Genomic DNA, 23,722 nt, shown 5'->3' with positions numbered 1-23,722 from the left:
GAGAGTAGAAACCTCACCTATCTGTTCTCTGCTGCATTTCCATAGCCTAGAACAGTCTGGTACATAGTAGATATTCCAACAACTTTCATAAAATCGTGGTGAAAATTCAAGGGTAACAGCAACACACTTGAATAATGTGTGACCCGATGTATTTTAACTCTTGTTGTTTTAAATTCTTTTTTCACTGGTATCATTATTTGTATTAATAGTATTATAAGCAGTTATAGGTAAAAATAATATCTATGACATGTAGCTCTATTAGGAAAACTGTAGCTTCCACTAAAATGTTGACATAACAGGGACATATGGTTAGCCTTATTCCTGACGTGTGATGCTAGCCTTCATGAACTACTCACAAAGATTTGGGTGTAGGAAGGAGGAGCATTAATTTACATAACTCAGCAATGAACAAAGGAGTATTGTGTCACAGCCAGTTAGGATTGGTCCTAAATAAAATGGAGACCAGCCGAGGGAAGCTGCAGACCCATCTAGTATATTTTCAGAGCTGGACTACAATCGTGTATCCCTCTCTATCTCTGTGCATCCATCTGAGAGGCTTGCCTGATGCTTTCAACTCTGGGCATCTCCTCAACCTTTCCCTAAGGAAATATCCTTAATAGTCCCCATGAGGACCTTTACCACTATTGATGAAAAGACATTAGGAAATGAACGTAGTTTCTCTCCACAAAACACATAAGGATGCTTGAGGAAAGAGGATAATTATCTTTAGAGATTTTCAACTCCCAAAGAAAATGTTACCTTGTGCCAGATACTCAAATTAAAATGAAATCTTAGGTAAGATCAAAAAAAGCTTATTCCAGCAGTATACCACAGGGTTTGTAAAAGATTATTTCTTTGGAAAATAGATGTTTTTTGGTATACTTGAACTCAGTGACTTTTGCAGGTCTTAGGCGCTTTTGCTCTTGTGAGACCCCTTTTTTCATAAGAATCACCAGAAATTACATTTTCCGACTGCATTGATTGATATAGAAACAACTGTGCTGTTATATATATGCAAACATTTTTCATGACCTAAAAATTTGTTGTTTTTTTAAATTTAGACTTTAAAAAAAATTATAACATTTTCATGAGCCCCCAAAACTATGGTAGTCCCTGGCTCCTGTGCCTACTGGACTTAATGGAGAAGTTGGCCCTGCTCAAATAAAAGAGAAAAAAATACTTTAACATAACTTCTCTATACAAAGGTTAAATGATTCTTCAAACAAAACATTGTATTTGCATCGTATGGTTTTTATGGTATTCCGCATTACTAAATGATTGTTCAACCTATATTTCAAGCACTTAGATGCATGAGAAAATAAACTCAAGGGCTAGTACTTGCCCTGGTCATTAGAGGAGTTAAATTAAATATATTTCTCTCACCAAATGAAGCAAAAAATGTAAATCATTGAAAATATTGTAATTTGATATCCCTGAATATATGGATTCACAAGAGCACACTCACTTGTTTGGGGTAAGATCTTTAAAAACTAGAAAGATTGACATCAGAAAAAAATAGTTGTATTTCAGCCTATTAAAAACCTTAAATATGAAATTGATAAACCAAAGATTTTCTTATAATGACTCATTATTCTACCCTTTTTCATTCTCTTCCTGAATATATTGACACATTTTTATATACTATATCTTACCTCCTTTTTCCAACTTCACCATAAGTAGGAAGACTATATATTCCAATGTGTTTGGGAGATTCCCTGTTTTTGCCTTTTGCCCCAACACCCCTTTCACTCCTACAAGTGAATCAAGTTGGACAATAAATTATAGCCACCTTATCATAGTGACTCTACAGTTGATTGTTCAATTCTATTAATTCTTGTTAATAAATTAAACTATTTAAATACAGATAAAGGAAGATATTTCTATCAGATTAAATATCTTCAAACATAGGTTTAGCTCTGTAAATTACAAGTGCAAAAATTACCATTAACATTCCATTGCCTACTTAATAAAGTTCAATATAAGACTCTCCATAAACTTATCTCAACCTGTGAATATTATGTGTCCTCTCCTATCTAGTCTATTCACTGTTCCTCATTTGGCTTTCATCATACTCTCATTTCCCCTATTTCTAGGTGCTTTAGTTAAAATATTTTACATGTCCCATACCCAACACTGAGAGCCAAGTCTTAAGAACTGGCCTATGTTACCACACGCCAAGCATACCTTTCCTTCCCTCTCTCTCTCCCTACTATGAAGGGGATATTAGCTAATAATGCCACATGGCTTCATTTTTTCTCAACTTTGAAAATTTGCCTTGTACGTAGACAGCATAGATGCCCACCTACTTAGCTATTTCAGGAGTTCGCTTGTGTCCAAATTATGTGTCTTTTTACTCCAGAAAGACTGCTGAGCTTCATCAAAGGCCTTGTTTTAATTTACATCCAACTTCCCCTGGAAAGGGGAACTTCTAAAGTTTTTTTCAATAATTTATGCCCTAGTGCAAGTCAAAATTTTCACAACAGATTTTAATAGGGAGAATGGTAGGAAAATGGTAGCTTTGAAGTAAAGGCAGTGTGAAATGGTATCTTGCCAAGAGAAAATCTTTTTGATTCCTAGTTCAGCTAGTTTACTTTCCATCAAATCTTTTCCTGCTAGAATCAGCTTTGAAACTAATTAAAAAACATCTTTTTTATGTAGGCATCATAGTATAGTATTAAAAAGAAAAAGTGCTCCAGAACCTGTGACACTTAATTATGCCATTTATTTATTATTAAACTTCATGGAACTTAAGAAATTTCTCTAAGCCTTAATATCTTAATTTGAAAAAGAGAGATGATAACTTTTAACTAATATTTTTGTTGTAAAGATTCAGGGAAAATAGCATTATGATAGTGCCCTTTGTTAAAGGTGCGAGTTCTGTTTTTCCCTCTGAAAGCAATTATAATCTAATTTTAATATGTGACATAAAATTTCATGATTTTGTTCTTTGGTGAGTCTTTTCATTCTTCATACTAGGCACATGTCTGCAAATATATATTCTTTAGTTCTGAGATATAGGTATTGAGAGTAGGGTGGGAGGATTAGAGGTCTCACTCATAATTATGTAGACTTTTACTTAATCCTCTGTTTATAGGGTGGTACCTTTACCCCATCATTTGGGCCCGGTATCCCTGAATACAAGATTTCTTTGTTTTGTCTATTTTTCCTCCAGAAATTAAAAATTTCAGATTTGCAAGGATGGAGGAAATGCAGTGCTTTGCTGTACAGATAGAGACTGGACTATATTCTTCTAGTAACCTAAGGGAGAATCCCATAAGCATCTATAGCAATTGCCACAGACAATGAAAAAAATATCAATGAGTCCTTTATCTAACAAGACGTTGTGCAGTGTAATGTCCTGATGTTGTCAACAGCGGGACAAATTAGTCCTGATCCCTCTCACTGTGCTCGTCCCCTCCTGTGTCTTTATCAAATGAGATCTCCTCACTCACTGAACTCCTCTCCTCTCCATCTGACTAGTCAACTTGCCATCTCCTTGAGATCTACCTAGTCTCAAAAGACAGAGCATTCAGCTTAACAAACTGACTAAATTGCACAAACTGACTCTTTGAATGTTTCTGGAAAGATACTGTGATAGGATGCAACTAGATTTTAGTCACTTGTCTGTGGTGACTAACACAGGAATGTATACTAGAAGTGCACAGAGGCTCCCAGCCATAAGGCTGTGCTGTAGGTGAGTGTGCCATATGAATCCATTGGTGGTCCACTATTGGGTGACATGCCAAATGGATGCCACCATCTGTACATCCAGGTATCTACTTGACCTTGACGTATTGCCCTCAAATTCCTGTGAAGTTGACTGCAGCACAGCAGGAACCGTGGAATAGCTTGTGCTCCTTAAATTCATGGTGTGTTCAATGTTCAAGGAGTTAATTAAAAAATCCTCTCCAGATTTACACATTTTCTCAGAGTTGATCAAAAGAGGGTTTGGAAATACAAGCCTAAAGTAAATAAGACCAACTGCTGATTTTTCAATTAGGTTATGTTTCAGGGATACAAAATTATATATTCCTCTCCTATGCACGTCCCTGCACTTTTTAAACACAGAGCAACCCATTATTAAGCTATTAATCACCTCTTCCAATTAATTGCTAGAAAATGACCCAGATTTTAGTAGTAGAGTTACAATTGAAAAGCTCTTTGATATTTGGCAAGGTAAAGTTATAGACAGTAGTAATTTGAGACAGTCAGGCTATTAGCTGCTGTTTAGAATCTCAATTACTCTTAAGATGGATAATTACAAATAAAACAAACTTGTTCTCCTACATTAGCAAGTGCTTCTTTTTTTGTTTCACAAAATTTATGAGTGATCAGTAATTTTTTTCAGCCACTAAATATAATTTCCACGTGAAAAATTGACCTTAACAGTATGAAGTACAGTTACAAGTAAAAGCTGTGTTTTTATTGAAGAGAAAAATGCATTTCCTGAGCTCTGGCTGTTAAAGTTAATTGATTTATTGGTTTTCTATATAGTGTACTATTGTTTTTATGCTCTTGGGACATGGAAGCTCTTCAGAAAAGTGCTAAATTCTGCCACATCAATATGATGGTTGAAGCATACCTTCCCTTTTTCAAGTGCACAGTTTCTTAGAGCTTAAAAATAAGAAAGAAAAGAAAAAATATCTTTCCAAGTTTGGTTGGAGTTAACTGAATGCCACTGCATTCCTTCGTTTATGGAATGTGTGCTTTTACTGCTTCCATGTTCCTGAGAAGTTAATAGTTCTTTTCTTTGTAATCATATTCCTTTCATAGTAAAATATTTATTCAAGCAAATGTAAAGTACTTGTCAAAATATGAGAATATGCAATTCCCTTTTTTAGGTTTCTTAAACACAGCAGTGATACAAAATAAAAAGTGATGCATTTTCCCCCAGGGCTAGTTTTTAAATTCATAAAATTACCAAATATGTTTTTGTTTTATTTCCCTTTTACCTTTTGGTTGTTATATAAATCAGTAAATATAATGAGAGAAGTTTCTCAGCTGCAGTCAATCTCAACATTGTACAATCATTTCCATAAAAGCCATGAAGAAAAACAAACAAACAAAAAAAAACCCAAATACTGAAATGATTCTATCTCAATATTTCCCTTAACATGAGGTACAGTCAACAGATTTGATGATACTTTTGAGGAGGATTCCAGTTCAGAAAGCAAAACAAAGATCAACAATTTATAGTGCATGTGCACAGATCAGACTGACACCAAAGGGGAGAGAGAGATGAAGTGATTCTAGGTTTGAGGTGCCCCATGCAACCTGCAGGCTTCTGGATCTTTGACAGGAAATTCTAATCTTCCCTTACTGAAACTCTACCCTTTATGTAGCTGTTGATTTGGCTTGGTTGGAAAGAAAGTATGGTGGATTTTAATTTTTTTCTTAAAAGGTTCTTTACCTCCAAGAATATGTATATAATAGTATTCCATATAAAGATGTAATGTGTAAGGAATATTTTCCCTCCAAGGAAAGAGCATTAGTATGTGATTTGCCAATGTTACCTTCATGTGTGGTCCAAGTGTCTATTAACTATTAACTCTATGGGCTGACTAAAGTCCAAAACAAAAACAAAAAAAAATTTAAGAAAAGAAAGAGGAGCTGAAATGTTTTCAAAGGAAATTAACAAAACAAATTTCTCTGGCATTTCAAAAGGTCTGAATAATATATGGAGAAGAAGCTACTTGGTGTAAGAAAATAGGATTTCTCCTTTTTCAGACACTTATGTCTTTCAAGTTATTTCACTAATCTCTCTCCAGAATTTATTACCCCACCAATTTTTCCAGGTAAACCCTTCCATGTGCATAAATGTTGCCTTTTTCATAGCAGCATACCTTTAAAGCAAACCTGTATAGAGTGCTGCTCCCAAGTTTAAAAAAGAAAAATATTACTAAGTGATTCAAAAATTGAAAGTCTCTCTCAATACAGAAAACTACTCAGGCTTCATTTGAAATCAACAATTCAAACCAAGGAAGTTTGAAATTACAAGTACATTTAACTAAGTCTGTATATTGGGACAAAGACAAGACAAAGGTATGTTCTGAAATAGATAGTTTTCATTAACAGGCTATAAATGTTTCCTGAATAATCCCTGGGAACAGTGAGTATGGGCATACAGGGTACCATAAATAATAGGTATGCTCCCTGTATTTAAAGCTTTTATCATTTAATAGTGAATCATAAACAGAGTAATTGGCAGTCTATATGAGCATATACTTGTGCAATCATTTCCAAAGAGCATGGCATGGTGGGTGCTCAGAATTTTGCCAAGTGGCTGTAAAGGAAAAGATTACAATCAGTTATTCTGTATTAAGAGATATTCTGTATTCTGTGTATATGCTGAATCACATTAACAGGGAATCCCATCTCTTAATAGCAATCATAATGCTGGCTCAAAAAGTCAGAGATTCAGTGAGGAGCCATATCCACATTTGACTTTTTCAGTAATGCTACCTTTGTTGAACTCTACTGTTTTATCACATCCTATAGATCTTTGTATCTGTAGTAACTTCCAGTGTCCAACACATTGCAGTAGGTAAAAAAAAAAAAAGTCAATGGCTGAATGAATGCATGAATAAATAAGTCAATCTGTACTTCTTGTGATAAAATGAATCACTGAGCACAAACTGCGATGGATTACAGACATTTCCGAGATCGTGCCTTGTTAATCATAAGGGAATTTTCTGCTTCAGCCACCTTTGGAGAAAATAAATCTTCAGAGACTAAAGAGTCTTTGCTCCTCTCTGACTGCACAGGTGTGTGTGTGTGTGTGTGTGTGTGTGTGTGTGTGTGTGTATGCAAATACGCTACAAAAAACATCAAACTTTGTAGAGAAAAGGCAATCTCTATCCTGGGTTTATAATCCTCCTCTGGATTTTCGTAGTACCATAAAATTCATGGTAATTACCTGACATTAGTTATCTATGCACATTGTAGCTGCCTGATCTTGCCTCCCTAGTGTTGGACTCAAGGTCTGGAATAAATCTTTGTATTTTGGTGTCTGTAAGATCATTTGTTCCTACTTGGGCCTCTATTCTGATCTCCCCTAGTCAACTATACCCTGTTCCTATATTCCTTGCAGGTCAATATTGATTTGGTCAGTTGAACAAGGTGAGTTGATTATAATTCATCACTACTTTGAAGTCTGCATCAGAGACCATTTTGAACAAAATTATACTACAAGGTCTCACAATTAAGTTTGCGAACTTGTTGCAACCATATTGCTAACCTTTGTTGATATCAGAGGGATTATTCATTATGGATTTATACCAACTGGACACACAGTTAGCCAAGTTTACTATTCGGAAGTGCTGAAAATGTTGCATACAAAAGTTAGACAGCCTGAGCTTTTCGCCAACAATTCATGGCTCTTGCATCACGACAATGCACCAGCTCACACAGCATTGTCTGTGAGGGAGGTTTTAGCCAGTAAAGCAATAATTGTATTGGAACACCCTCTCCACTCACCTGATCTGGCCCCCAATAACTTCATTCTTTACCCAAAGATAAAGGAAATATTAACAGGAAGACATTTGGATGACATTCAGGACATCAAGGGTAATAAGACTACAGTTCTGATGGCCATTCCAGAAAAAGAGTTCCAAAACTGCTTTGAAGGGTAGACTAGGCACTGGGGTTGGTGCATATCTTTCCAAGGGGACTACTTCAAAGGTGGCCATAGTACTATTCAGCAATGAGGTATATAGCACTTTTTCTAGGATGAGTTCATGAACTTAATTGTCACGAACTTAACTGTCTGTCTAAATGAGCATTAAACTAAACTGATCACCAGAAGTCTAAGATTGTCCGCCTTCATACCTCCATAGATAATAAGAGAAATAAAATAAATAAGAGATATAAGCAATATTTTTACTTATGAATTACAGTAAAGTGTGTAATCCATTATCCTCTGATGACAAAATGAGTGAGAAGGTATAGAACAAGGGGTCATGGTATATCTATGGCAACCCAAACTAAAATAATTCCACTTCCAATGTCACTTTTCTTTTTTAGTAACTGTCTACTTTCGGTGGGATAAACACTTTAGCGCATATGCAAGTTCAAAGTAATAATGGGCACTAAGCAGCACACAGAAATCTAAACATCAAGGGGAAAAGATGGTATGGCCAAAAAGAACACTTCAAATCTCCTCAAACTATTTTTAAAGTTCTTATCTGGTCATACATGGCCAAGACTTAGGTTAACCTAATAACATATAATAATATGTATGTTCAACCTACACATAGTCAAGGTCTTCTGGTACACAGAGAATTAATTACTCAATGAAGTGAACCTAAGTAAGATATTCCAAGAGCTGAGAAGCTTTCATATACTGATGCAAAGAAATGTTTATTTTCCAGTCATTTAACTAAATTTCATTTTTTGTTTTGTTAGGAAGACTGGAACTGGTATTGATAGCCACATCTTGTAGAAGAGAAAGAGGAAAAATAAAAGCAAAGTATTAGTATCTTTCATAGTGAAAGACCACAGAGCCACCGGGACTGAATAGCAAATCTGTACCCACAATACATTGCTCTATCCACTCTTCTGGTCAGGCCATGTGGTTTTAAAACCCAGCCTCATAACAGGTTTAAAAATGCAAAATTAGAAAATATAGAAATGTCAGGGGAAAAAAAAGATGTTTTTTATTTCACCAAATTTTACATGTTTTCTTAGAATGTTAAGGATAAGATAAAAACGGTTTTGAAAATTCTATTTCATTTACCAGGTTCCTTCAATGCAAAGGGAAATAGCAATCTTGTGCATAAATAACTATTTCTGCCTTCCTAGCATTCTTATGTGTTATAAAGCCCTTTATAATGTCTGATACCCAACTGAGTACTTCCTTTTACTATTAACTCCTTAAACCATGAATATTTAACGCAAACAAAGTTTAAACCCCTGACTCTTTCACAGTTAGTATCTATAATCCTTTTTTCCAGACTAGGTATTTCTAAATCGTGTTAAACCTTTCATCTTCCTTCTGGTCAATTTCAAGGTTTTTATTGAATCAAATACAATTTTTTTTATACCAGCTTTCTTTTTGCTTTTAGACACTTCTACTGGCTTAGCAAAAGCTGTTCAAATTAGGTGATTATCCTATATGTGGTACATTGATTCAAGCATCCCTTATTTTTAGACAACTATCTCTAAGTGAATCATTTATTCATTTACCTATTTATTTTTAATGCATGGGATAATTAAAATCAATCCTTAAAAATTGAGGGCATCTTTCTTTTTTGAGGACTTTGAAAAAGTTTGACTTTTTTCCCCTTGTGACAACAAACAACCCAAACTCTACTTTCAATAACCTAAAAGATAAAATGTTAATAAATAAATCTGCAATTAGATATTACATTTTCTTCTGATAAATTGCTAGAGTAATACACTAAAAATCATATGTCTGAGCCATAAGTGCAATGATTCTGTAATCAGATTTTTTTCCACGTTAAATGATTTTATTTCCTATAAAGTTATAAAAGATTGTGTAGCTGACTTTGTTACTTATTTTCCTTAAATTGTAAAACCAAAGAAAAGGTAAAGAGGAAGAACAGTTAACCTCTGGTGACCAAAGGTGCACTTGATCTGTTATTTTGTATTCTATACTCTTCAAAAGAGCAATATAAACAGAATTATTTATGCCCAGCAAAATGTTGCTTAATTACTTATGCACCACTGTTTGCTTGTATTTTAAGCTCTCTCTACCACCCACAGGCAGACGTTAAACAGCTGCTAAAAGCTAGCTTTAGTCTTGCCTGTTTGAAATTAGCATACTTGAGCTTTGAAAAAACTTTGTTACCAATTTACATATGCATAGAGACTGATATTTAGACTCACCATATGATATGTCCCTCAAGAGCTTTTCTTATTGCCTCCATCCTCAGGTCTCAACCTAGAGACTGTAAATCTAGCAGGTGATTAATTCTATACCCTTGAGAAACTAGCAATTAGCACTTGCAACCAGTAAAAAATTGTCATTTCAAAACCCTGTTTACTATGCCCATGTATTTTCTATGAACTCACAGTTAACTCTAAATAGATGTGTATGGCAATAGATCTGCAGACATTTCTGTCTCTTTATGTAAAATATAATATTGCTACCAGCTAATCAACCTATTAAATATATATAATTGACATTCCTTTTTTAATATAAAATAGCAAGATGTAGCAAGCATGGAAACGCTATACATGATGTTTTATGTTACTAAACCTTAATCAGTTCATTTCAACATGATGACTTTGTAGGGTTTACCTGTTCTGTGTCAATTCTTATCTCTGATAGCTGAAATTACCGTACTTCCAGATGTTCTTATGCATTATTGAGGTCTTCTGCAGTAGATGCTGGAAAAGGTAAGATAAGGTTTTATTTCTTTGTAGTGGTCACAACACTGAGATCAAAGACAGTAAAGTGCAGTGCTTAGTATTGAAAACTATGATGAACCTAACATTTATTTTCAGTCGCAAACCTATCATAAAAACTGCTCATCAATCTTTAGTTAACCATTTCATGTGTAGTCTGTGAGTTGAGCAAGGAAACGTTTTGAAAGGTTTTAAAATACATATTTGACTACAGAGTAAACGAGCGCTAATTATGCTTGTGTATAACACTAGTTTCAAGTTGAAAATATATGTTGGAAGCTCTATGTTGCGAGACAAGAGTGAAAAATAAAAAGAAGAGAAAGACATTAAAATTCTTTCATAGAATAACTTGACTCGAACAATTTACTTTGGTCAGGTTTAAGAATCTGTTAAAAAAGAATTTATACATTCACACACATACACATTTTTTAAAACGGTTTCTGATAAAAAAAAGAAAATCCGCCAGTGCTCTGTAGAGTGCTAACCGAAGTGAAAATAGAGCAATTCTATTTTCTGAAATGTTTTCAGTTCAGTTCAAGGAAAAAATAAAAAAGATAGGTGAAAATAGCTAACATGCATGGTACCCGTGTGTGTTAACTTACTATAACCAAAACATTTCATTTTGAATTATATGTTACACACTTTTATGACTACAAGAGTAAAAAAGAAAAAAAGATGGTATGTAGAAGATCTCAATTCATAACTTCAGTAATCTTCAGTTAACAGACAGCCTTCCTTTAGAAATAGACACTAAAAATCCAGAAAACATGCAGGAACCATTTAGTTCTCAGTATTAGAACACGAAGGGCAGCAGATCTCCTTTATTCAGAAGTGCAAAATTAGGAGCAAATGCAGAATGATCTCATAGAAAAGTGGATCTTATTTTCTCCACTTGCACAGTCATTCGATGGCCTGTTAAAAAATCCTGCTAGACTTGCGACTAATTACATCATCGGATCATCACACTGTTAAAATCAGTTGCAGGGCACTTGTACACAACTAAATCCCTGCTTCTAATTACTATTTTAGTCTCTTTTTCCTTGTGACATGTTGGTGATAGATCATTATTTTTTCAGCAATTTGTTCGCATTTATATGCAATATAATTGGATCTGATTAATTATTATGATTAATGACTGCAGAATTTCCTTGCAAAGCTATTAATACTGGTAGTATCAAATGAAAGACATGGACAAATTAAAGCCAACGGATTCCTGTTGCTGGTACTTGCAGCGCCTGGGCTAAAGTAACCCTTTGCTGGTCCCCAGCAAACACAAAGTGACTACAAACGAGAGCTCTTTGAATGGCTCATAATGTATGAAGTGTTTAGAATTCTTTTTTTGGCTTATTTGGGTGTGTTGTAAATGAGAGGTCTGTGTTCAAAAAAAGCACAGTGTTATTGATCTAAAGTAGTAGAGAAATGGGTAGCATTGAAAATATGTAGAAAGCTATTAAGAAATAATTGTCTTGAAGCATATTTATAATTTCTCCATTTTCATCGACATAATATAAGGCACTTAGTTAATGTCTATTAAATGTCAGATTACAAAATTTCTAAAGCACCTATTTATGTCGAGTGTGTTTTATATTTTAAATCATATTCTGGCTTAGAAGTAGGGTATTACATGTAAAAAAAAGCAAACAACGACTGAGTAGCTTAGGGGATCGACTTTCTTGTTACCTCTGGGACCTGACTTTAAATCTGGCTTTGAGCAAACTGAAGAAAAATCATTTCAATCTAATGGCAGCAGCAAATAAAAAAATCAGATAGTTTGAGTTCCTTGAAGGTGGCAGCAAGCTTTTTGCTTTATGAAGTGTCTGGAATTCCAGGCTGTAAAGAATTGAATTTGGGAGATATGTTCCTGATTATAAATTGTAAAGTACAAAAGATGTTGAGCATAATTTGCATCTGTCAGAGACAGTACCAGCCTTGTGCATAGCATGAGTCTTAACAGGGAGCATGAAGTCTTGAATTTTGCTGAGAAAATGGATTCATTCTGTCTCAACCAGAATTGGTAGTGGGGCCTGTATTAACATTAAAATTCTTTTTTTTTAATTAAATTTTTTGGGGTAACAATAGCTAGTCAAAGTTCATGGGTTTCAAGTGTACAATTCTATAATACATCATCTATATAGCACATTGTGTGCTCATCACCCAGAGTAACATCAAAATTCTTTTTTTAACAAAATTAACTATTGCTTTTTTGGTTAGAACTGGATGAAGGTATCTGAAAATGTTCAACATGAAAATACGGATTATTACATTTTTAAAAATAAAGCAATGCTTCATTGCCAACCTAATATAAATAATAGAGAAGCATTTGCTTTATAAACAGTCACAATTTTTCCATGATGTTTCATATTAAATTAAGCTCCCCAAAAGGAGAAAGAAGCCAGACTAAAGAAATTATGTTCAGGTAATAGCAATACATTTAAAACACACAGGATTCTTAGTCCTTTTAGTTTTAACAGACAGTGAATTCTTGTGAGGCTTTCATGTGATTATTGACATTGAAATGTAAAATTCTTCATCGAAATTTATACCTTTTAAAAGATATTTGGGTCTGGTTTATATTTCTTATGGAAATGATTAAAACAAATTCAGGGACATCATTCAACATCTTCTAGCCCCTACCAGAATAAGTAATTTGGCCTATCAGAGTTCTTAGATAAGCCACCAGCACCACCCCACTCCCCTGCCGAATGGCTTTGTATAAATTATTTATATAAGGATAATGCTAGTTTTTCTTCTGAGAGTAGAAAAACGGGATTAATGTGAAGATCAACACTGAAGCCGTTTTCCTGGGCTCCTTGTATATATAAGCTATGTTCATGGCAATTATTTTAGAAATTAGAGCCGGCCTTCACTCCAGGTGACCGTGGAAGTTGTGGTGAAAGGCAGGAACCCTGATAAAGGATTTCATTTCTTTTTCTAGGTAAGCATCACTGCCCAGAAGAGAGAGGACACTCATACATCTCACAAATAATGCTGGGTGTTCACAGTTGCTAACATGAGAAAGATAATGAAACAATTAGTAACAGAGCAATTAATGACATTATTAAATATACCATGTATGAATCACCACTAAGAAAACTGTTTTTGCAGTACATTTTGTTGGAAAATGCAACATGAAGCCAAGAAAATCTTGCACTATTCGAGGCATAAGTAAGAAATGTCCTGGGTACAGGGTGCTTACAGTTAGAATAGATGGCCTCACTGTCACTACAAAAGAATTTCTTTTAGTTTACATCTTGGCTTGATTGCAGGTAGTCACTTTGGACTTAATGAAAAAAAATATATATATATATGTATATATATACACATATATATACATATATATATATATATATAATATGTTAATAACTGAACTGCCTTGGAGCAACATGCATCCATGTGTTTTACACACTTTTGCAGGAGAATCCTTACACTTGACATTTATTGTCATAACATAGACACAGAAGCCATAGGGTTATATCTGATATGTGTGACCAAGGAGTCCCCAAAAGAAGCCCATTTTCATTTTAATCAAACTAGATAACAGAATGATCAGAATCATGCATTGCCATTTAACCATTTTAGATAATCAATTTATGTATTAGTTCTTTATCAAATTACTCGGAGCCAATAACAAATCATCCAGCAAACTTGTAGAAGAACCAAGAGCAAACACTAGGATCTTGAATTAGTCTAAAGCTACTGACAGATAACCATTTAAGTGTCCTGCATCAACTCACTATGTCTTCTAAAGAAACTGCTCCTTGGTACACTAAACTCTAAGCAGCCTGTCCTAATTCAATTCTGACACCAAAAATCCATCCAGATGAGGAAGGGTCTAGAAAAACCTGATCAATCCAAGGCTGATCAGACTGGAAACTCTGCCACCCAAAATGGAATTAAACTGCTGTGTGAGAGTATAGAACATCCCTCCGAGGACTGTAAAGCTTGGATTCTCCCACATATGCTTGTAGTATGGAGCACAGTATAAGGAATGGCTAAAGTAGGCATGCAAAGGTAAGTAAACCTTGCCTATTCTCCATGTATGTGCCATGACTTCCACCAGCTTTTCCCATCACAAAATAAATAACCTAAGATGAGGGGGACTGCTTGATTTTCTTTGGAATCCTCATCCCACCTAGCTAGTGAAGGGTGAATAATTTTTTTTTTTACAATTTTTTGCTGAGAGAATTTAGGCTCTTTAAATACCATGTAGTTCACATTTATCATTTGCAGATGGAAAAACAAGGTTCGGAGAAAAGAGATAGTTTGCCCAAAGTCATATAATTAATAAGTGACAGGGTTTGAAAGAGACCACGTTTCCTTGGCTCTAAATCTATAGACGTTTTCAATATCCTACACAGTTGCTGACTGATGTAAAAATATAACATTTAGATCTTTTTTTTATCCTGACTTTAGTCAGTAAGAATTTCCCTACGAGATTAGTATTTTTCATCAAATAACCAATATTCTGGCTCGTACTTAAGACACATCTTTTGTAACTATTCTTTTATAAATTAAGTTAAAATTACAAACTAAACATCCACTTATAGGTAATTAATTCAATAAATGATGACATATTTTTATAATAAAATGTCATTAGGCCATTTGCAAGAACAAGGTAACTCTTCTTTTTATGTACTGGCCTGAAAAGATATGCATTAAATACAGTTAAATGTTTAAAAAGCAAGCAACAGAAAAATATGTATGGAATGATCCCATTTTAAAATTTTATATTTGGCTATATAAAAAAAGAATGTCTGCCATAATAAGCACTAACTGTTTAATAATAGGTATCTTCAGAAATAGAAATAGAGGAGTTAGGAGGGAACATTTCTTGATGTCGTATATATATGATTTTATTTTAACAACATGAATATATTTACTTTTGTAGTTAAAACTTAAAAGGTAAATTAAAGTAATTGCTTAAAATAAAACCCTAATTTTTACAAGCTTATGTGATATTTATGAAGGTCAATTTTATGTTTTATTTTTAATTCTTATCACATTTTGGGGGAAGCAAAATGTTAAGTGTTTTTATAAAATACCTTGTTAAATATTTGCTATTTTTTCATCAATAAGAACATAAATAATGTGTGGTTACAAAATAAGTTATAGAGTATTACATTTTTATCAAGTAAAAAGAGATTATTCTTTTTTATTGTAATTAATACAGTGCAATTTTATGCATGAAATGATAAGAACCAATAAAGGTCTGGTAGCTTTTTTTTGCTTTTTTTTTTTTCAAATTCTTTAATGTCTTAATATCACTTCCAAGGATATTGGTGTGCATTTCTTACTAGAAAAATTCAAAAGACAAAGCAATTTAGTTGTTTGGCAATTGTCAATGACTCTGCCATGCATTTTCAACATATAATATTTCAACTCCTCAGTTTTTTACATATACAGCATGGTCTTGGGATAAAAAGATTCAATTTCATTTGGATTTAATAAAATCATATTTGTTAGGAATTTGGAATTCTCAAAAGAAGACATTCTATAAATATTACATTTAAGAGCCCCAGAATTACCTGACTATTTGTGCAAAACAGAGTTTATCAGAACATCAATTTGTGAACTCCATTCTCATCCAAATGTCTGTTTTAGCTAAGATGTTTTTGAAAATGTTAATATAAGTCATATTGCTTTTGCTTAAATCTCTATTTAACAACAAAACAATATTCTTAATGTTACCTCTCAGAATCTACATTACATTTAAAAAAAAAACAAAGTTTCTAAAGTAAAATTTATACCTGTAAATAAAGAAAATAAAACTAGTGATGGGAGAGGAGATGTTGTTTTCTAAGTGAATACATCAGTACTTTTCTTGACGCTGAGAAGAGACCTTTTTATAGATTTAGTTAAAGAAAAAGTGCAATAATTTTAAATTTAATAATTCCATATCAGCAATACCTGTTTGCTTGAGTATTCAGGACTTGTCTAAGAATTATTTAATGGAAAGGACTGCTTTATTTTATTTGTGATGAAACACTGTACAGGGAGGTTCAGTTGCTCCCTCTATTCATATCACAAAGCAAGAAATAGAAAGCCAAGTCAAGAACCAAAGAACAACCAATCCACTGCTATTCTCCAATATTCTTTTACTTTGATATACCATTTACCTATTTCGATGTTTTAAATCCCAGCATCACAGATAAATACCCAGCAGGAAGGGCACATGTATTCTGATCAAATCTTTCACAATGAAAATGTTCACAGAAATTTTCCTGAAGTCTTATAAAATTGTTGTGCTAAATATAGTTGATCTTTTCAAATATTGATGACGGTACATTACAAAAATATAAATCAGATCAGCAGCATTACTAACAGCCAGAAATGTGTGGCTGATAGTCTTGTTTCTCTGAATTAATTCCAGAAGTGAACACATACAGAGTGACAAACATGCATTAGAAACTGAAATTTGGAAATCAAATGTTTAGAATTCAAGAATCTGAGCTTCAAAGAAGACCAAATGGCAAACTATTGTAAAGGAACCCTACAACCTCAAACTTGTGGAAACCACACATTAAATAGGGTAAATGCAGTTCACTAATGATCATATACTGCTTGTATTCATAGTCAGAAAAACAGTGGTCTGCCATGTCACTGCCAGTACTTGCCCTGGATTCCAGTTCTATTACTGTGGAAAATACTTCTTAAGCTGTTTTACAGTAGGGGGAAGGCTGTTTGTCTTTTACAGTTGAGCTGAGACACTCCCCTATGCTCTATTAGATAAAAAACAGCAGAGGTCAGGAAGCATCGTTGCAAAGAAATCCAAAAACAAGAAAGAAGGTTAAGTGCAGGAAGCTGTAAGACACAATGGCTGCAGGGGTAGAGAGTAAAAAGAACAGGTAAATAATACCTGGCTGTAAATAAAAGGAAAATATTTTAATAATGGAAAATGCAAGTATTCGGATTTTGTGACAACACAATAAGAAACAATATAATTTCTCCAGCAACTGGCAATACCTGTCAAATGAAATCATGTGGTTTGTGATCAGGAAGTACATTAACACACTTCAGTTTCTTTTTTTTAATTTTTAAGATGCACATGAAATCCATAGAATTCAAGGATAATAATTTCTAAACAAGTCCATGCTTTCTTGGTGAATAATTTACCTGTTTCCTAAACCAAGAATCTTGTCACTCTGTTCTGGAATCACAACAAAAATGTGTCCTCAGAGTTAAGGCAAGATTAGCTAGATGCAAAGACATGCCTGCTATTCTTTAAAGAAGAATAAAAGAATTAAGAATAATTGCTGATTTCTAGAGACACAGAAATTAAGACTAGTATACTAATCTGTTTGGATGTGTATGTGTGTAAGAAAAACAAGGTTTCTATAGTAAATGTTATTGGTGAAACAATGACCAGAAACAACCTTGATAAAGCCATGCTATGATCTTCCATGATTGCCGTGCCTGTCCACTTTTGTGCCAAACTATTCTGAGCAATGACCCTAGCATTTTTCTATTAGCTAATTAGTTAGGGCTGCCATAACAAAGTACCACAGATTGGGTGGCTTAAACAAAAGAAATGTATATCACGCAGCCTTGTACGCTGGAAGTCCAAGAGGTGTTGGCAGGTTTGCTTTTTCCAGAAGCCCCTCTTTTTAGCTTGCAGGTGAAAACCTTCTTTTTGTGTTTTCACATGGTCTTTCCTCTGTGTGCATGCATTTGTGGGAGCTTGTTGTGCATCCAAGTTTCTTCTTCCTTTGAGAACGCCAGTCAGATTGAATTAGGGCCCACCCTAACAGCCTCAATTTAACTTATTCCCTCTTTAAAGGTCCTGTCTCTAAATACAGTCACATTCTGAGGTATGAGTGTTAAGTCTTCAGTAAATGAATTTTCAGACCATAACAGCATTACTTGTAGCCTATCTTAAACATCCATCATAACCTATCACAATATGTTAATCTGCAGAGAATGTTATTTCATCTCTCTGAGCTGCTCAGTGTAACATGATGATATTGCACAAGATTGATGCTTTTCAATTGTGTTCTTCAGAGCCCTTGCATTCCATAATCAGTAGTCAGTCAGTGGCAGACTTGTAGATGTTTACCAATGGCTTTCCGGAAAAGAAAAAGAAATTGATATATAGCCTTTGCCAGTTTCCGTGGTGTAAATATTCCCACCATGATCAGTTACAAGCAACCACTCTAATGTTACTGAATGGGAAGTTGGGAAGAGATGCATACAACTTGATCTCATGAACCAAGTATAAGTTGGCTCTAGCACTCGATTGTTAGGTATTTTGATGGCTTCAGGGAGGTCAAAACTCACTTTTTCCAAACAGTGTTCCTTTTTATTTGCTTTATATTCTTGATATTCATTTTTTAAGTGGCTGGATTGACCTCGTACACAAAAAAGTTAAAAGTACCTAATTACCTAATCTCTAAGATTTTCTAACACTATAAAACTGTTACTCTTGACTCTAATATATTGGGTTTCCATTTTATTTTTGATAGATTCTAAAAAATATTTTTAAATAGAATATTGTTTTTCTATTGCCTCCTTTATTTGAGTAGGGAAGTATGGTTCTTAAAATTCTTGAAATTTTTTGCAAGATGTATGGTACAGCCTTTATCTACATGATGTCAAAACAATTGATCAATGTCCCAAAATTAGTCCAGATAGTCATTTGTCTTTAATGCCTATAAAACTGAAACAGTCACTTCTCAGCAGCTGTTAAGATTTTTTTTTTTTGGTAAAAATAGCATCTAATATAAAAGAGCTTTGAGATGAGTAATGCAACTACCCACAAAATTATAAGAACTTAAATGAATTTCTGCCTTCTGATTTAGTGGTCCTTCTTCTATGCTCCTATTAATCTCTGAAATATGTTTATTAAAGCAACAATTTTTTTTATCAGTAAGTGTTTCCATTTCTATCTTTTTACTAACACTCAGAGAATGTATCTCATTTTTGTCTTTATATCTGTAAGACCTAGAATTGATTATACACATAATAAATATTATTGTATTGAATAATTATTAATCAGTAGAAAAACTAGTAATTAATATACAGAAGAATAAATTACTATTAATAGTACATAATACATGATGTGCTGTTTTCAAGAAAAATAAAGGACTAAAATGATCATTTTTTTACAGTGTGTGTGGTTTTTTAAAATTTGTTTTTCAATTAGTTTCAGGTGTATAACACAGTGCAATAGTTACACTTTTTACCCCTCAAAGTGACAACCCCCTCCCCCAACCTGTCGCCCCACTCCCCCACCATATCATACCTATCTATTACAATTCCATTGACTCCACTCCCACTAAAATGATCATTTATTAAGTAAGAGAATTTTCAACTGAAGACTTACTATATTTATAACATATTAACCTATATTATTTTTAACTTTTGAAGATATTTTTAGCATATCTTCACTAAGGAAATTCTTAGAAATAAGTAAATATTTATGGGGTTTTTTTCATGAAAATGTTTTAATAAACAAAGACTGCTGAGTAACTTCAAGAATACCATGGAATAATTAATGAACACATTTTAATTCTATTAGAGAATAATTTGCATTGTTAGATATAGTAAATGTTGAATAATCACTTTAGGCAACTTCAATTTCAAAAATTTTAAAATTCTAACTTTATTACTATTAATATTCAAAAATATTATAATTACTGACCATTATGATATTTTCTTGGCTCAATAATATTCTTATTTTGAGGTCCCAAAATGTATACACAATAACTCAGTAGCCCTGTACAATAATTTAGTCTCAAAAATCAGCCCTCATCTATAACTCTTGAATGTATGCAATAAACCACAAAAAATAGCACCGCCCTATTGATCTCTATGAGTCACACTGACTTCATTGTACAAATACAGAAAGAGACACACACATTCATATTAAAACACAGCAGTCATTAAAACATGGTTTGGGTAGCTACTATGCCCAATAAATTAAATGGCCAGATCTATTTCACTCTAAAATTAATCACTAATCATTATCTACTTAAAAGGAATTTTTTCTTTTTTTAAATCTTGGTCCAAAAGTGCACTTACTAAGGAAGAGACTACCTGAAAAAATTGTAGCTGGGAGAGCCTATTGTATTTTTAGGAATGTGAAGAGCAGAGGTTTGAAATCCCTAGAGTCATGTAATATGTCCCCAACCAAAGGATTCCAGGTAAAGCAAACAAACCAAGCAACATTAAAAACAATGCAAAAGAACCTTTCTCTTTCTAGTAAGAGGTAGCAAGATTCCAATCTGAAATGGCCAAATAAGATTAAAAATATACAACTAATAATCAAATTGATATTTTACATGACAACAAAGGTACCCTCCTCCCCCCAAAATGAGTAAAGCAGTACTGATGTCTTCCCTTTTTGAATAAGCACAGTGTCACCCTATCTTTAATGAGATGACATATTTCTTTAGGGGGGAAGGAAAGCACAGAAATGTGTATTTAAAACTATGTGGGATTTCATTAATAGCTTACAGAAAAATAGAACCTATAGAAACTAAAGTTGAAATAACCCAAAGGAGGTGGCCATTAAACGTCATGGTACTAGCACAATAAAGGAATTAGGATGGATGATTTAATAGAAATTTGCTTACCTGGTCTAATTGTATTCCGTATAAATGTTCACTCTGCTTAAAGGTCATCCAACACTTAGGAATAAGAAAATGCCTAGAAAACTGTGGGAAACCTAAGAAAACCCACAACATTACTCTTTTTAAAACAACAGTATGTAGGAATTGTAACTTAAAAGTTGTAAAATGAGTAGCACTCTTCTAAAAAACTCTACTTTCCTTTGGCATGACTTTTTAAAAGACACCAGTGCATTGTCTTGGTTCCCATAACCAGTTTTTCTTCCTCAAATGACTATAAATTTAGAAAAAAAAATGTTTGATACTTATGAATGTGTATCTCAAATCTAATAAATGAGAGTCTGTGTGAAGTGGTGGGGGAGATACTGTCTCCTTAAACCGAAGACGTTTGAAATATAACATTAAAAATATTATTTTGTTTATTTTTTTTCAAGAGGGTTTCTTTATAACAAAGGCAGATTCTGTAAATGAGAGATCATTAAAGACATCACTTTGAAATGTAATTTAAAAGGTACCAGTAGGAAAGGCAAGAACGTGGTTTATAATCTGTTAGTGCCTTGCATTGTATTAGCAAAATACCATATCATCAATCTCCTTTCTTTTTCTGTGTCTGACTCTGCCACCTTCTTGGCTTGCACACCCGGAGGAGCATAATTATAGGCATGTAACATATGCATTGTGACTTTGAAGGTATAGAATTTAAATTACTTCAGCACATAAATCACCCTTAGCCTATAAGTCCATATTACTGTGCAAATGAGGAAAACCTAGTGCTTGTTTACCATACTTTGGAAAACTTAAAAAAAAAATACGTTGCATAATTATTGGATTTGTAAAAATGTGCTTTGATCAAATGAAATGGGCATTTAGTTTGTTCAAAGCTACTTTCCATAATCCATTACACAGCATAAATTTCACATAACTGCTCACATAGCAACTTATAAATATACCCGTATATTTTCCTTCATTTAGCATTAAAAAAATAATGTGATTAAAGATGTAGTGTACAAATCTCTTTCACTTACAGATTTTCATTTGAGTTAAAAACCTAAAACTTTATATCAGAATTAATCCAATAAGCCTGCAGCAGATATATGTATGTATGTGTGTGTGTATACATACATATATACATATATATATATATATGTATATTTGACACTATTTCCCTCCCTTTTCTGAAACTTTAATAACAGGCAAAAGGTTGGGTGGTTGGTAAATACTACAAATTCAACAAGACATAAATATATGCTAGCATACTCCCAAAACCTGAAATACACATTCATTATATTCCAAGAACCTAACACAAACAGAAGCCCAAACCTTAATCTTACCTTAAATTAAGATAAGGGAAGCTTGCAGAACATCACTTTGGCTTTAATTATTATCTTCTGAAAAGCAGTACAATGTTCTCTGGGGCATGAAAAACCAAGGAAGATTAGAGTTCAGTGAGAGGTTCCATTTATTTTCTTCTACCAATTTAAGAGGGAGAAATGTATGAGTTCTGAGAAAGGGAAAATAAGCAAAATCAAATAATATATGCCCTTGTTTTCATACAGTTCTGATGGAGCTGGTCTCATTCAGTCATTCATTCGATACCAAGTCCTAAAGCATATTTTTACATTTTCAGTCTCATTACGACTGTGGAAATACTAAGTAACTGATGCTAATGTGAATTCCTCCACTGAAATTGATACTACACTTGAGACAAGCACTTCTTTCTCCCACCTAAAAAGTGTGAGCCAGTTGATACATGAATTCTGTAAAATTTTTCCAAATATTGATAATTTTTATCTATTTTCAAAATTTCTACATATTTACTAAGAAGTATTAAGATAAAATTTAATAAATAAAAAATAAAAATTATGTTAGGGTAGCACTGTCCAATGGAACTATAATGAAAGTCACATGTGTAATTTTAAATTTTATTTCTTTTTCTTTTTTTAAATTGGGGAATTGAGGGAAGGGAACAGTGTTGGGGAATTGGGGAGGGGGACCAGCCAAGTTGTTGTTCTTCAATCTTAGTTGTGGAGGGTGCCTGTCACCATCTGGCTGCCCACCAGCAGCTCATGGCCTCTAACTTAAGGTGCTGTGTTACAATCTTAGTTGTGGGTAGGTGTAGCCACTATCCCATGCAGGAGTCGAACCAGCAGCCTTGTTGTTAAGAGTGTGCGCTCTATCCACTGAGCCATCCAGGCAGCTGCTCAGCTCAAGGTGCCGAGTTCAGTCTTAGTTGTGGGTGGGCATAGCCACCTTCAAACAGGCAATCTTGTTGTTACACCAGCTGAGCCATCCTGCCACCTGTTGGCAGCTCAGCGGCAGCTCAGCTCTGGCGCAGCGTCACTGGCCCATGTGGGAATTGAACTGAAAGCCCTGTTGCTCAGAGTTCGTGCTCTTAAGCTAACTCTTAACCAACTGAGCCACTTAGTCAGCCTCTAATTTTAAATTTTCTAATAGCCACATTCAAAAAGTAAAAAGACATAGCTAAAATTAATTTAAGATATTTTTATTTAACCCAGTATATCCAAAATATTATCATTTGATCATATAATGCATATGAAACACTTTTAATAAGATATTTTACATTATTCATACTAAATCTTGGAAATGCAGTGTGTATTTTATATTTAATCACATCTTTATTTTTTTTTAAGATTTTTATTGGGGAATTAGGGGATGGGAACAGTGCTGGGGCATTGGGGGAAGGGGAACAGACAAGTTGCTGTCTTTTTGTTCTTCAGTCTAGTTGTGGAGGATGTTGTTTCACTGGCCCAAGTTGGCACCATCATTGC

Source organism: Hipposideros armiger, unplaced genomic scaffold (assembly GCF_001890085.2).
Source record: "Hipposideros armiger isolate ML-2016 unplaced genomic scaffold, ASM189008v1 scaffold_30, whole genome shotgun sequence".
Lineage (NCBI taxonomy): Eukaryota > Metazoa > Chordata > Mammalia > Chiroptera > Hipposideridae > Hipposideros > Hipposideros armiger.
This window is presented reverse-complemented; position numbering follows the sequence as displayed.